Genomic DNA, 16,076 nt, shown 5'->3' with positions numbered 1-16,076 from the left:
TTTTACAAGTTCTTTTATGAGGCTAAGGATATTTGGAACATATTGTTTGCTGCAGAGTATTTTGATTAAGCACAAGTAGATTTAGTCTCTCTATGCATAAGAGGACATGGCTATTATTAATTATTTCATGTTAAGATACATATTTTAGCTCCTTCAGGTCAATCTTCAATTAAAAATGTAGTAATAATACCAGTAACAAATGTGGAGAAATGACTTTGCTCCTTTATCCTTCGTGGCACCATCTCTGCCAAGATGGCTTTCTCTTGAACACGCGATACTCTGAATTTTCAGTGTATATTTTCTTACTAATGTTCTTTTTTAAATCCAGACCTGGATATAGAAAATTCCTCTCAATTTTTACCTTCATCCTCTTGTTATCAACTATCTGAGATATTGACTGATCTCTCTGTCCTGTACATTCTCCCTGGTTTACAGAGCCTGAGTCATTTATGTACATTTAGAGCTATCTTTGGATGCAGACCTGCTAAAGTACAAGGCAGTCTGATGATGAAGTACCTTATCCATTTACACTTGTATAGAAGAACACCATCCATTTATCTGCAGTGTACTTCTCAAGTAAAGCAAGTTGGAGATTTGCTCCTATGTCGGCCTTTGTGTGCGATTTCTTTTGACTCTTAATCATTCTGGCAGCAAGTGCACTGACATTAAGTACACTGTACACTGTGGCTTTGCTCATGGTGTCTCCAAGTATTTGGAAAAATCTCAAAGTCAATGCTAGTAAAATAAATGTTTTAAACAAGATTAGAGAAAATAAAGAGTCAGTTACTTGTAAGAAAGTATGCTCAATTATAATATAATCTGTGCAGTATGTACACTAATGACTTAGAAATAAAGTAATGCTGGTCTGTAGGGAAAAGTGAATGCTAAAACTAAACAGTTACAGTGCTCTGAAGAGCAAACATAAATAAATGTTCTGACTCTTAAGACCTTGGCACAGAGTACAATAATGAGTTTCTCTTGACAAGTCCAAAAAAAATGATTCTGTCTCTCCTCTTTCCTATGATTCGGCACCTCCTTTACCTCGTATTGATTTGTTCCTCATTTCCCTTGCAACAAAATTTACCTTCTTGTAAACATATCATCTGATATTCTGTCCACAAAGACTATTTCTAGCCTCTACATTCTTCCTAAATTATTTACTATTTTTTTCTTTCCTATCCTCCTTCCACTCAAAAACAAAAATTTAAGCAAGACAGAAGAGAATATTGATTGCATTTTTCCAATGATCCAGAGAATAAAGACAAAGACAGGGCGAATGCTGTGTGGACAGCCACCTCGGTCGACACAAGATGGACATTACCAGAACTCCTTTCACCATTAAGTCTTTGTCTCTAAGACTTTGTCTCCAAGTCTGTCTTACATCTGGATTGTTAATAACTGCTCTCCCTGTGTCTCCATGTCAGGGTGGGTTGACATGCATCTTTCTCCTTGACTACTCCCATGTGCTCAGCTACAGCTGAGGGACAGGATACAAGATAAACCTGCAAGGGGAGACGCTGAATTCAGCCAACAGAATTGTGAGACACAAGGCACATAGCATTATGAATACTTAATCACAATTTCCTTTGTAACATTTAGATTCTGTCTCATGTTTCCTAACTGGAGATTCCATTTCTTTTCAAGGGCTAATTACTTCTCAAAGATACATTTTACATCACCTTGTTCTCATCCTCTTCACCAAGGTAAATATCCCAAAGATATGCAGTGCAGTTTAACTAAAATGTTTGTCTCTTCAGGCAAAATGTATGTCCTCCCTTGGAATTGCATAGCAAGGTGCTATGTCCCTTTTATGCTTTTTCCTTTCCTCTGGAAGGATCATATTTCTTATTTGAAAACCATGATAAATTAAACCATGAATTGAATTACTTTCTTCTGATAATTATCAGACCTTAAACTATATTAAATAAGCTATCTTTTGAGTTTTAGGTCAACTCAGCACATTTCTTTTAGTTTCATGGTTTTATAACTGGTAATGTGCTCCAATACAATGTTATGTTTTTATAAATAAGAAAAATAAGGCCTGAAATAGCTACATGACTTACTCAAGATTACACAGCTACTTTGTGGAATAAAGTGGACAGTACCCTAGATTTTCTGATTTTTTTTTTTCATTAACTGCCACATAAGTGAAAGAATTTTGCTATAGTTTCATATATATATATATATATATATATATATATATATATGTGTGTGTGTGTGTGTGTGTGTGTGTGTGTGTGAATATCATGCACACCCATTGAATATGTTTAAATCAATCTTCATGCTGATAATTTTTTCATGTCTGGACCAATATAGTACTTCCATCAGAGCAGAGTAGAACACCAATACCATGATGATCTCTTTATCCTCTATCTAGAAAAGATAGCTGACATTTGCATACCATCTGCATTTATAAAGAGCTTTCATACACATGCTGACATTCTACCCTCACTCTCACCCTTAGAGGTTAATATTATTAATAGTTCTGTTTTATAGATGAGGATACCTAACATTCCAAAGTAGAAACCTTTCTACTGCCCAAGTCACATGATTTCACACTCAAGGAGATCTTCCTCCAGTCTGGGATCTATTTAGAGCCCATTCCAAACTGATGAAAGATTCCAAACTTTCTTAGCTAAAGCGTCCTGAATGAGAAAAGCTTTAACTGATGAGAAGAAACAACTGTATAATCTAATTTCACATTTTGTCCCACCTAGCACCTGGCCAAACATACTTGTGTGCTTACAAGTAAATTTTGATGAAATAGTGCTATCTGATTCATCCTCAAGTCTCTAACATGGATGACAAATCCCATATTGTGGTACACTAGTTTTTAAATTACAAATTGGAATTTAATAAAAGCAGTTATAGTTTAAATTATTTTGACAAGATCATTTGGTAAACAAATAAGCATTTAGATTCTAGACAAACATTTCTGTTTTAATTGCTACTTTATTAATCATTTTAAAAATGCACACAAATCATCGTAATAATTATTTTTCTCTGGATGACTTCTATTTACATTTTTCTGTCTTTAACATAATTTTTAATAATTTATAATCTCATTTTTTAAAGTTGCTTTGCTGCTGGAGCCAAGATAAAGGCAATGTGATTTAGCTTCACAATATTTTATTTCTCTCTTCACCCCTAAGAGGGCGGGTTTCCCAAGAGGGCTGTGTTACCATGAGGTGATATTCTGATAATTCCATAGAAGTCTACAAAAATAGCAATATTTTTTTCTAAAATGAAAAAGGAATGTATGGAAATCAGTGTTCAATATGCAGATTGATAGTGGTTCATGTTAGTGGTTGGTGCTTATCCTGAAAAGACGCTCCCTGATTTACAAATAAATAAAAGCTCCCACTGCTCTAAGGGACCCCAATACAGAAACAAGTTTAGACCCAATGCATTCAGAAAACCAACAAAATCATTAATAGGAACATTCTGACTTTGTATAAAGCCAACAAAACAATCCCATCAGCATGAAGTTGTAAGCATTAGAGAATGTTCTGGAACAGAGAGTCACAAAAAGATGACACCCCACACAGAACAGAGAGAGAAGGATGTCCTGGGAAGAAGTGGGGTTGGGGGCAGTAAAGGTCTTAAGCATTACCTATTTCCCTTCCCTCCCGTCCCTCTTGTGAACACTCAGGGATCCTGCACCCACACACCTCCCATGCCCAGCTCCTCAATACCATACTGTTCCTGCTCCAGCCCTCCCCATCTCCTTTAGACGCTACTCCTAGGGTTAATTACTTTCAAGGTTCTGACTCCTTAGGACACAGTTGGATGAAATACAAAGCTGTCTAAGAGGTTCATGACTGATGATGGGACCAAATGATATTGTGTCCCCGATCACAGACTCTGCAAGAGATGCAAAGCTGTAGCAGCTCAAAGCCTCAGCCCAAGGCGCTGACAGGTAGTCGATAGAGTTTTTGACCAATGGCCTTGTTAATTGTGGTAGGGTGAGAAAGCTCTGAAAAATCATGAGTTGCAGGGTTCAAGACCTGACTTTCCATCAGGTAACTCCTCTCATTTTGAGTAAGTCACTTGACCTGCCTTATTAGATGGTTCTCCCATCTAATAAATGAAGATTTAAAGGGTGGTTTGTGAGGGAATAAAACAGATTGTCAATGATCTATATTCCTGCAGGCATTACAGGAGTTTAAAATCATTTCGCATACCTTGTGCATTTATTGTGCATGGTATAAATCAGCCATGCTACTAGTGTTGCTTTCAACTACCAAATGATATAAAATGTCCAAAGCAAATCCGAGTACTGTAAATGAATTTTCATCTCTTTTTGCCTTCATTTCTGCTTCTTTCAAATGCAAAGATTCTCACATTCTTAACTACTGTCAAGAGCATTTTTCATCCTTAGAGTCGGTTGCTGTTTGGTAAAGGAGTCAGGACAATGCAGATCTGCAGGAATGAGGAGCCTCTGCGCCACGGGCGTCCCCCTGGCTCCCGGAGGTAGTCAGGAGCGGATGCGGTGCCCAGGGAAGTGGCGAAGCGCGCCCAGGCAGTGACGTTTTCCTGCCTGCTCTGCGGGCCGCAGGCCTCTTTCCTCCCCAGCTGCGCAGTTCAAAACTGCCGATTCATGCTCATGATACCAGCCTAATGACCAGGAACACTCTCTGATTTTTTTTTTCTTCAGGCACATTTTCTTGGTAACCAGGCGGATAATATGCTAATGCAAATTGGCAGACTTGAACTGAAACGACAAAAATACGGTCTGCCACTTGGAAGGAACAAAGGACAAAAGATTTCAAGGTGGCCCTTTGGCCTTGGGTTTCCCCTTCTGTTGCGATGCCCACAGTAAGGGATCAACAAGAGATGTGGTATACAGGAGGGGCCCGTGGTGACCATTCGGATTTTAAATCGCTATGAGCAATAATTCTTTTCATTGAAAATAAATGTCCTCTCAGCCCTTTTAGTAACCTTGTTTTAAGAGACTCGGGTAGCTTTTCTCTTTGTGTGGAATAGCTCTGGGTCAGTGGCCGGTGCTGAATCCAGTGAGGCAGAAAAGTCGCGATTTGCCTTTTCTCTAAATCCATCTTGGCCACAACCTGGCCGCATCTGACTTCTGAGTCATATAGCGAAGGTTCACTGGAGGTCACCCTCGTTCCATGGACTCATTGGGAGTTTTCATGTATTGTATTGAAATAATGTTTAATCTCTTCTTGTCAGCTGGCTGGGTGATACAATAATATTACCCTGTGTTGCTGCACAAGTGATTAAAACACAAGAGCACAGCAGGTCCTGCTTCAATAGCTGCCTCACAGGAAAGCGCTGACGATTCTGCAGAAAGAACAAGCCTTCTGCAACATACAGATATTCCCAGAAAGACAGTTCCAAAAGCAATTTATTCGTGTCTGTGTTCTCTGCACTGTTGAGTGCAATGCCAAGGCTGCTAGCTCCTGTTTTATTAAGGTTCTCTTCTATCTGACTGAGTCTCACATATTTTCTGACCACAGACTTAGAATTTACTGTAAAGTGAGTGATCTTATAGGAACCAATCAAAATTCCCTAAACAAATTCAGCTTAGATTTGAAGTTGTTTCTATTCTGAAATATGCCTATTCTTATCTGGAAACTTGTCAGCTAGGTGGGTTTGGGTGAATCTGTTTTAAGATGGTAAAATTAATCAATATATCACCTTGGGTAATTCCATGCCAAAAGCCACAACATCCCGTTGGTAAGAAGGAAGATGTTTGGTTTCAATTGGGAAGGTCACGGTTGCTCTGCTAAGCTGATTTTAAACGTGATATGGTGATAAACACAGAGAACGGAAAAGAAATTCCTTACAAGGCAGAATAACAATGAGGATTTCTTTTTGCATCACAGGGGAGTAAGATTCATATCAAAGTCCTGAGAAAGAGGTCATTTTGAGATACAGAGAACTAGAGGTTGCCTGTAAGTTTTCAGTATTTATAAATTGCTTATAACTGGTGTGTTCCTTAATCAGTTCGGCACCTATTACGATCTTGAGATGCTTATTACCATTTTACAATAAAACTACTAGAAATCAGAATTTTATCTTCTCTAATATACTCTGGAATGCCAAGTCTTAATATCATCCAAACAACTAGATTCCTACTTTATCTTTTGAAGTGATCCAGAGCCAACAACTAGCCATTCACCTTTAGTGCATATGATCCTGGTGGTCAGGTTAGCCCTGGGGCCCACTCTGAAGGATGAGTCAGGAGGACAGACATAGCCACCACCATCCCTTCGAGTCCCTAGGGCTGTCATCAAGTAGTACTGTGGGCAGTATCTGAAGGCTGATCACCATGAACCTGAATTGTTTCAAATACCACTCACAGGAGGAGTTTCCAGAGTTCCAGACAGCATGGCCCTTGCATTTAGACTCCAGAGGAAGTGTCCAAGCCAGAAGTTCAAAAGGAGGAATTTATATTAAAATTTCTATCCTTAGTAAACAGACAAGGACAACGAGGCTAGAACAAGTCAGTGACTTCCCCACATCACGACAGCCAAGGAGTGAACTGGAATCAATATTTCCTTCCCTTGTGACTTAACTTGGACATCCATCAGACCCTGCCACTTCTTTCAGGGAAGGGAAAAGACAAAATAGATCATTGGATCAACAAGCACAAAAGCCAAATTCTGAGGTTAAAGGAAAATCCAAGTTGACACAAGAGGAGCAATTTTCCAATGACCCATTGTTTAAAGATTGAGGTGTAGACATAGGCTCCAGGGAAGAACCGGAAACAAGTTCCATTTTAAAAGTGTTTGACTCAGGGCAAGGATATTAAACAGAATTCTGAAAAGCTGATCCTGACATATATTTTCTTATAATAGATGGCTAGGTTAGCAAGGGAAATAAATTCTCTGCTCTTGCCCACTAAAGGAAAGGCTAATTTAGTCCTTCACAAGCATGTGCCCATATCCCAAGTGTCCAATGAACAGAAGTGGTCAAAATAGCATGTCTCTCAAATGCAAAAAATAACTAATGGAAGGAAAAGGACTTGGATTGAGAGCCTGCTTATTTTCAGAGAGAACATGTGTGAAGGAAAAAGGTAATAATGGCAAAGATTAGCAAAATATGGAGATGGCAATGAGAGAGTGCAGAGCAGAGTGGCCTTGGCCTGGGAGAGCTGGCCTCTGATCTGACCTTTCACCCTGGCCACCTGTGACCCTCTGTGCCAGCTCCAGTGCCTGTAATATTCCCTGGAAGACTCTTCTACCCATTAGAGTACAGAAGCTGTGGCTCGGCTCTATTCAGGAACGCCCAGCCCCAGTCCAGGTTTTAACCTTTTGCACTCGGATGTCGAGTGTGACTCGACACAGTTATCATTGGTAGCAGCTCGTATGTCGAATTGTATTGAATGTATCAATAATTTGAAATATAAAAAAATCCAAATAAATCAATAATTTGAAATATAAAAAAAATCCAAATAAATAAGTTTGTATGAAAAGAAACTCCAGTTTTTTATTCTACTGCTGCGCTTTGTAAAATCTGGGGTATTTAAAAAATTAAATCCCGAGTAGAATAAAGGAATTGAGAAAAAAGCAAGCGAGTACAAAGGGTTAAAAAGGAAGGAAACTGCAGAAATGTAACAACTGAACTGCCTACTGAATACGGGTTACTAAAATATGGGCAATTGCCAGAAATGAGGGACTGAGCAAGGACTTCATTGAGCATTTTATTGAGCAAGTACTGTATGTCAGTTATCATACCAGGAACTCTGTCTGTTTCGCACTGAATGTTTTTAAGAACCACATGAGATGTAAAACGGTGCCAATTTCACTAGAAACTGAGAAACAGAAAGGTTCTGTTACTTCCTCAAGAGCCTACAGTTGTAAGTGAAGGGGCTGAGATTCAGTTCCAGGTGGGTTTTAGTTTCCATCTAATAATGACACAGGTGAAATTTTTGTACACATAGTACATGCACGCACATATTTCAAAATGCATGACCATTAACTAATATCTTTGTTATACAATTGTAAGAGGTATCATAGACCAGAACGTAATGAAGCAAGATTTTCCATTAGTACATCTATAATTTTGAATACTGTAAAATATAGGCAAAGTAATTCTCAGTGAGAGGAGTCGGGGAAGAGGTGCACATCAGAATCACCTGTGCAGCCTGTTCAAGCACATCCCCCATTCTTATCCCCTCCCTAGTCTGCTTCACTTCTGTTGGCCAAGATTTTTGGTAGAACATGTCTTAATCCTTAGAAACACGTGGTCAGGAAAAAACACAATGTTGTGACATCACTTTGTAAATTTCCATGCTCCTGCGTTATCCTATTTACTTAAAGTAAAGGAATTTCTAGATAATCTGTTCTCAAGTTATTCAGGTTGTCATATGTTTTGGTAGTTTGTTTATATTGCACACAATTTCACAGTAACCAGTATTCTAACAATAACATGAATGATTTGCATCTTTCATTTGCTTCACTGGCATATTCTGCACATACACATACACAGCTTCACTAACGTACTGACTTCTGATAAGATTAAAACAGAGTAAATTACTTCATTAGAAAATAGCAAAACTCCTAAGGATGGCATAGGAAGTGATTTCAATGGATCTGGCTACTTTATCACATATTTTAAAATTTATTTCAATATCGATTTACAGTGGTCTACAATATGCCAAGCAGTTGGGTTTTACCAGATAAAGTAGAATGTACCCTCTTGTTGAGATAGCCATTTGCTTATGTTGGAAAACCCATTTCACATTAAGGATGTACTAAATGATACTGAAGATACTCAGAAATATCTGGGGAACTGTTGGTTTGTTTTTCAGTGATTCTATATTTATTGGAGATAATGCTTTCCTGCCTTTCAGGTGACACTTTCCAGATGGTATCAATTGTAACAATTATTACTAATAATTTAATTCACTACAATCTATGTTGTTATTTAGGCTGAAATTTGAGCTTTAAAGAAAATTGGGTGGGCTAAACAGTATAGAGCACAAGAATCAAACATACTAAAATGGGCCATTTAGACTCCAAATACCTTAGCAGTGCCATTTTAGGGAATTCACAATAAAACTCTAATCTCTGTATGAATCTGTACTGGTAGCTGGTGCTATACCACCCAGGACACCAGAAGAAGGGGAAGATACCTGGGACTGGGAATCTCAAGGCCTGCACCCGAATCTCAATTTGCAAGTTTTGGAACCACTGATAAATCATTTTTAATCTCTCTGTGTTCCGCTTACTTCAACTGTAAAGTAGGAAAAAATAATGACTTTGCCCATATTACTGGAATGTTATAAAGATCAAGTGATCTAAGGATTGTGAAAATGTTTCAGAAACTGTAAAAGAATATATTAACATAAAATATTAATTTTGTAAAAGTGCTTCAGAAAATGTAAAATGATATATTAATATAAAATTTTAGTTTTCCTATTAGACCTCAAATTTTTATCTTTTATTTTATAGCCATATTTAAGCTCATGTAAAATAAGATACTTGTTCATTATGCATATTCTACAAGATTCAGAGATGAGACAATCCATAATAATAAAAGTGTAATATGCTATAATTAACAAGATCCCTTGGCCATGTTGCTTCTCTGAAACTGTTACTTTATCTGTTAAGCATCCATAACTGGACAGCTGAACGACCTTGCCGACGTCATTCCGGATGTCCTTCCAGACAACCTTCCAGATGAAGCTGCAGTGGTAAGGGCCAAGGTAGAGGCAGTCGCCATGGCAGGCGGGGGCAGAAGCAGAAGTGGTTAGGGGCAATCAGGAAGGCAGGCAAGCAGTCAGGGGTGATCAGGCAGGCAGGCAGAGGCAGCTAGGGGTGATCAGGCAGGCAGGTGAGTGGTTAGGGGTGATCAGGCAGGCAGGCAGAGGCAGTTACGGGTGATCAGGCAGGAAGGCGAGTGGTTAGGAGCCAGCAGTCCCAGATGCGAGAGGGTACAGGTTGGGCTGAGGAACCCCCTGCCCCACCACATGAATTTTGTGCACCAGGCCTCTAGTGTAGTATAAAGGCAAAAACTCAAGGCTTGAATATGCTGAACTTAAATCCTAGTTACATAATTTATTGAACAAGATCCCTTGGCCATGTTGCTTCTCTGAAACTGTTACTTTATCTGTTAAGCATCCATAACAATACCTACCTATATTAAAGGATATAATGTATGCAAAGCATGCAGTTCAGTTGCTTCGTACATGGACTAATGAGAATTACTTCTATTATTACAGAGTTATAATAGTCTTTGATCTCCCCATTAACCACAGTTACAAATGTCCATATGGCTCATATCAGAATATGATACAGTCAATAAGGAATGTATCATATTCTGCTAGTTTTGTAGCCTCCTCCTTATGTTTTTTTTTCTCTAATTCCCTTCTAAAAGAAAGGATTTGCAACTATCATAATCATTATGAAAATGTATTGGGTGTGCAATTAAAAGTTCATGTGAGAGTTATTCTTTATACTAGAGGTTATATCCCACTGAGATTTAACAGTGAGTCTAGGCTAGGTTGAAAGATAAAGCAAGGAGAGAATCATGCAGGTGTGAGACTTGTTCTTGCAAGGTCACTATTGTCAAGTTTATAGTCTTGATTTTGTGTTATTATATTTTTTTATTTTCCTTTGCTTGAAGTGAGTTTTTTTGAAAATATTAGAGGGTTTTTTTTTTTAATATTGTTCCACTTGGAGAAATCTGGTAATTGGTCAAAAATTTTAAAAAGTCTGTCTGAGAAACAAAACACTGCTGCAGAGAATCTGATTTAGTATCATGACTTTTATTCATTTCTAAGATAGATTTTTCATGGCTCATCAAGGAGTAAGCAGTCCGCCATAAGAAGTTGTCTTTTTGTTCATTTTAGAAAGTGCCCTGCTGTTATTGCCTCTGAAAAATCAACACGGTTTAAAAGCAAGGCAACCAGCACTCTGTGCTCTCTCCCCTCTTCCTTTTCAAGATCACTGAATTTGCCCTAAAAGGCCATCTGACAGTTTTATCAATTCCTTCCTGAAGCTTATATTGAGTGTCATAGCTTAGCAACAATCATCATTTTATATTTAATTTATAGTTCCGCTAATGTGATGGAATGAACTCCATGCCAGAATCTCTTAATTTCTTTTCCGTTCCTTCACACAACTGCAGACTGGAACCAAATGCTCAGTCAAATATCTTTCTTACATAACTAACAAGAGGTGAGTGTTCTCCTGTTTCTCTTTCTCTCTCACCCTTATTCTCTGTCTTTCTCTGTATTTATAGAACCAGCTTTAAATATAATTAACCAGTGTGCTGAGGGCACATCAGCGATTGTCCAGATTGCTCAAACTGACCCTGAGAATACATTTCTCTTCACGTTTGATTTTCGAATAGCTGATATGTCCCTAGCAAGAACTGACCAAGCAATTGACCTGTCCATTTGCAGGTAGTTTTCATCTACCTGCTCTCTGATAATGAATACTAATATTCCTTGATATTGTTGATCCCCTAATGCATCTTTATATATTTCCCCCTTTTAGATTTTATTTTATGTTTAATCTGTGGCTCAGTAGGAGGGAAACCTTTAATTAAAAAATTATTTGGTTATTTAAACCAGATTTTCTTTCTAGCATATGTTACAGCTTCCAAAATTAAGGTCTTAAGCTTCATGTTGAGGAGTGCCAGATATTTATTCTAAAAGCGTTTCTGAGAAAGTGAACAGTATGGCTATAAATAAATGAAGAGAAGAGAAAGATAGGGAAAGAAAGGTTTTATGTTTGATATGTTCTTTCATTTCCTCTGATCAAATTCTCTGCCAAATTTTTAAATAAAGTTATATAATACCAATTTGATTACTGTGTAGCCAAGCACTCCTACCATCAGTGCAGATTTTGCATTTCTTTAATTCCAAAATAATGGAAAGCAAATCTTCCAGAATGATCCTAGGAACTGTAAATAAGCCAGAGATGGCAAAGTGTTTATTAGAAGTGGTGATGCAATATATGATACAGGATTCTCATCCCATTGCCTACCCTGCTCTAAAACCAACTAAATAGAACAGAATGATATTTTATAGTAAGTGAAAAATATTCTTTCTAAATAAAAATTCTAAGTTTGTTATTGGGTCAAATCGAGACTTAAGCAAGTGGAACACTATTAAAATTCTAACAGAATTTAAGAATGTTAGAATATTTGTGTTCATATATTAGTAAACATAAAAGCAAATGCTTTAGCCCTACCTGGTTTGGCTCAGTGGATAGAGCATTGGCCTGTGGACTGAAGGGTCCCAAGTTCAATTCCAGTCAAGGGCATGATCTTCAGCAGGGGGCATGCAGGAGGCAGTCAATTAATGATTCTCACTCATTATTGATGTTTCTTTCTCTCTCTCCCTCTCCCTTCCTCTCTGCAATCAATAAAAATATATTTAAAAATAAATAAATAAATAAAACAGATGCTTTAGCTTTCTTTCAATGCCTATTCTGAACGTTCATGGTAATTCTATTGTACCATTTATTCTCTCATTTGTTCACCTGACATACCCACTGTGTACCAGCACTCTGAATATGTATAGGGATGGGAGTAGGTCAAAAAGAAGAAAAGTAAAGAAATGTTAGGAATATTTCAGGCAGAGAGTTGCCCCATGAATGGAGAGGTGAAACCACCTGCCATTTATGGTGATTATCTTGATTTCTCTGTAGCATAGGAAGGGGGTCATAACTGGCATAAATGGGAGACAGAATTTAGATGGCTTTGTGTCCTACACTGGAAATTGGATTTTGTCCCTTTACCATAGGTAGGGGAAAAACTGATTCATTTTGAGCAGGTAAGTATCACATATTCCTTAGATATTCTCATTTGCCTTTGATATTCCCAATGGCAGCAATTGAGGGGTGTCATGAGAGGATATGAAACTACAGATAATACTTATTAGGATTCCATTATTAGAGTCAAGGTGAGAGATGAGAAGGGCCTTAATTAAGACTAGAAAAGTGGAAATTTAAAAAGACATCATATATAGAATGTAGTGATGATTTGACATCAGTGTCAAAAGAAAGACACAAGTTTAGGGTGACTCTGAGCTTTTTGGCTTGAACAGCTTGGTAAAGTGAGGAAGGCAGATGTAAAGGTGGGCTTGTGAGAGATGATGAGGCCGGTTTTGAACATGTTGTGAAGTATATGAGACACATCTCAGTGACAGACAGTTGTGACATATAAGTCTCAAGTTCAGGAAAGAGAGGCCTGAGATGGATAAAACAATTAATCAGATTTGGGAATCATCAACATGGGTGATTGTTGAAACCCAGAGATTAATGAGCTTGCTCTGAAAGAGCCTATTTGAAGAAAAAACAAATCCCTGTATCAGAGCCCAGGAGAACACAAACAGTTAAGCCATCATTAGAAGAAGAAAAATTAGCAAAGAAGAATTTTTAAATAGGAGGGAGGACCACCAAGAGAGTCATGATTCAGAAGGGAAGGCAATAAATAATTTCAAAATTAAATAAGATGAGGACTAAATGATAACATTGTCTTTGCCTATAATTATGTCACTGGTAAACTTTGCCAGAGCAAATTAGTATGGTGAATTGCAGAGGCTATGACCAGTAAAATTTAATATGCACCAATCTTATCAACGGATCAACTCATCAATTCTAAAAATTACACAGAAATAACTTATTCAAAAGACTAAGTTCATTTAAAAACAAAGAAGTATTTGCATATGCTAATACAAATATTGATTTAGAAATTACATTTCTAGAAGAAAACTGCTTTAAAAATCTGATTAAAATAATGGTATTTGGGGAATATGAAGCTTCAGCTTTGGCTATTATGGAGCAACTGATACTGGACTAGTCTTGTTGTTGTACACAACTAGAAGCTAAAATATACTATATATTGTATATACGTTTTTAACATATATAAAATGATCCTTGTGATGAGCCAGTCTTTCTGGCAGAGGCAGAGGCAGGAGGAGGAGTCCTTACAAAGCAGAGATCTCACTAATCAGAGTTTGGAGAGGTTGAAGTATTTGGAATACCAAAACAGAGTAAGGGAGAGAAGGGAGTGAAGTGAATGAGAGTTCTAGAAACCTGCACAGAACTATCCTTAAAAAATTTGGTGTAATACAAAGTTGTTGATGCCTAGGGACACTTCACAAAACTAACTACCAGGGAGCTATAAATTTAACAACTATTAGCGCTTGCAGACCTGGGCTGGGTTCAAGTTCCAACCAACCAGAGTTAAGAGACTTCAATGAACACTCTGAATATTCAGTAGAGAGCAGAAAAAGGCCATGGCCTAGGAGAAGGCCAACTTAGCTGAAGAGTAGAAGATAATCTAAATAATTTCAAAATTAAATAAGATGAGGACTAAATGATAACATTTACCTAAGCTTAAAAACCAATACTCAAAAGATCAAGCTGATTCCCTAAGTAGCTTTCTGTCCAAAACTTACTCAATATTTTTAAAAGAAAGATAATAACATATAGTGTCAACCATAAACATTCAAATTGTACAGTATTTAATAAAAATTAATATATATGAAAATAAGCAGGAAAATATGACCCATAGCCATAAGAAAAAGAAATCAATAGAAATAAGCCCAGAATTTACTGAGATAGTGGAATCAACAGACAATATTTTTAACAGCTATTATAAATATAATCAAGGATTTAAAGAAAATCATTCACAAAATGAGAAGAGAAACAGAACCTATAAAAAAAAGAACCAACTGGAATTTCTGGAGTTGAAAATGCAATATATGAAATAAAAAATTTATTGGATGCGCTTAAAAGCCAATTAGATGGTACAGAAAAAAAGATCAGTGAATTTAAAGCAGAACAATATAAAGAGAAACACACTTAGAAAACAGATTTATACCAATAAGTTTGATACTTTAGATGGAATGAGAAAATTCTTTGAAAAACACAAATTGCCAAAGCCAGTACAAGAAAATAGAAAATCCAAACAACCCTAATCTATTACAGAAATTGTATCCTTAATTTAAAATCTTACCACAATAACAAAACAAAAACTGCAGGTCCAGATGGCTTTGCAAAATTGTATCAAATGTTTAAAGAAGAAATAATCCAAAGCACACACACATTCTTTAAGAAAATAGAGGAGTAGGGAACACTTCTCAACAATGATATTACAGGATCTTACAGAATAATTTTAACAAAGACTTATGGAAGGTCCTTATGGACGAAGAAGGTTCTTAGAGATCTCTTCTGGATGCTATGGTCAGGAACAGAACTACAGAGAACCTGAGTGTTAAACTTATCTTTAAAGAAGTTCAGTAGGAGCGGGAAGGATCATTCTAATTTGGAGAACTAACATAAAATGATATGACGCAAAGAAGCGTATGTGCATGGGACAGTGAGTACAATCAGATGACATCATCAGATTCACTTCAGAGACTTTTAGGGCTGGGCTTTAAAACATAGATAATGTCACAACCATGGAGCAACTTCAGTTCCAAGTGAGGGAGTTTGGATTTTATTCCATAAGCAGTTGTAGAGTCAATAAATGCTTTTGAGCATGGGACTGGCACAGTCAAATAGAGATTTTGGAATCTTGATTGCATAAAAGCTATTTGTACTTGAGGGTAGAAAGTTTAGTGACAGAGACAGGAGAATCCTGCAATTGCCTGGTATGGTTCTTTTATAAATGGAAAAAAAGACATGGCACCCAGAGGAAGCCTCAGGGAAGATTCTAAAGACAGTAGCCAAAAATCTAATCCTATTTTCTAAGCATTAAGATTAAAAATATATATGCTAATGCTGACTGTAATTTCTAAGCTAAGGAAGAACATCATATGGAGTGGAATTTTACTAATAAGAGCTTACCTGTCTGAGAAGATAAATACTACTTCAATTTTTGCCATGTTGTGGGTCTGAACTGACATTTTAAAATTTTGTCCGAAGTATCTGTGCATGAAAATTATTTTAAGTAAGAACCATGACGCTCTCGTCAACAATTTTTAACATGAGGCTAGGTTCAAGTACATTTATAATGGGAAATAACTGACTTATATGTATTGTGCATTTACTAGATTTTCAGTTGATTTTAGGAAGATGGATTTATCTACTGAATTTGAAAATAATCAATGCTGATTAAGTCAGATGTATTTGATGTCATCCATAGTTTCA

At 37.1% G+C, this 16,076-nt stretch overlaps 1 long non-coding RNA gene across 1 annotated transcript in view; it reads right to left on the bottom strand.

Annotated features, from left to right (window-relative positions):
• Positions 1 to 1,222: 1,222 nt before the first annotated feature.
• The window catches only part of LOC114230431 (uncharacterized), a 160,097-nt gene continuing 145,243 nt past the window's right edge, over positions 1,223 to 16,076 (bottom strand). The window contains exon 5 of the long non-coding RNA XR_008557282.1: positions 1,223 to 1,502. This is a non-coding gene — a long non-coding RNA (uncharacterized LOC114230431). The remainder of the gene's footprint in view (positions 1,503 to 16,076) is intronic.

The sequence above is a fragment of the Eptesicus fuscus genome, chromosome 10, assembly GCF_027574615.1.
Source record: "Eptesicus fuscus isolate TK198812 chromosome 10, DD_ASM_mEF_20220401, whole genome shotgun sequence".
NCBI classification, from domain to species: Eukaryota; Metazoa; Chordata; class Mammalia; order Chiroptera; family Vespertilionidae; genus Eptesicus; species Eptesicus fuscus.
The sequence above is the reverse complement of the archived record's forward strand: the minus strand, read 5'-3'. Positions and strand labels throughout refer to the sequence as shown.